Here is an 888-nt window from a genome sequence, read left to right on the forward strand (position 1 = left end):
TATATATATATATATATATATATATATATATATTTTTTTTTTTTTTTTTTTTTTTTTTTTTTTTCTTTAAAGAAATATGTCTAAACGTTTAGGTAGCATACTGACATAACAACAACAGAGAGCGCGGTGAAACACTTCTTCCTCTGAGGTTTAATGGTGTTTGTCAAATGTATGTGTTTAGCGCCTCCCGCTGGACTGGAGTGAAGCGACGAGAGGAAAACCAGTGAGGACGTCGTCGTCATTTGGAGCGAATACCAAATGGAAACTTTACGAAAATTAACCATGGTTTTAAATAAAACCAAAAAACCATGGTTACTATAGTTAAAACCATGGTTATACAAATGGTCGTCAACACGCAAAAAAACAATGGGTTACTACAGTTTTACTATAATAAAACAATGTTTTTTTCGTAAGTGAAGTGAGAATCCCTATACATGCCCTACTCCCTTCGAAGGGCCCTTTAACCCTCTGGCCCTCTTTGGTCATTTTTGACAGAAATTTTTTATATTTTGAAATTTAAAAAATCGTAGCTTGAACGGAATGAAATAACACTTGGTGGAAAAGGAAATGAATGGGAAATACGAAAAAAATTTGAAAACTTTGAATCTTTTGGTGGTACAAACTACAAATCAGCCACTGGTCAGGAAAAAAGTGTGCAGCAATCAAGGGGTGACTCTCCAGAATATCAGGAGTGTAAAATAGACACCAATCAATAAATGGAAAAAATACAAAAGGGGCTCTCTCTCTCTCTCACACACACGCACACGCGCACACACACACACACACACACACACACACACAAACACACACACATTGACTTTAATCATAATGTAAAACCTGATACTTATCTAACCAAAAATATCTAAACTTTGAAAAAAAGTAATCTTT

The sequence above is a fragment of the Carassius gibelio genome, chromosome B3 (genome assembly GCF_023724105.1).
Source record: "Carassius gibelio isolate Cgi1373 ecotype wild population from Czech Republic chromosome B3, carGib1.2-hapl.c, whole genome shotgun sequence".
NCBI lineage: Eukaryota > Metazoa > Chordata > Actinopteri > Cypriniformes > Cyprinidae > Carassius > Carassius gibelio.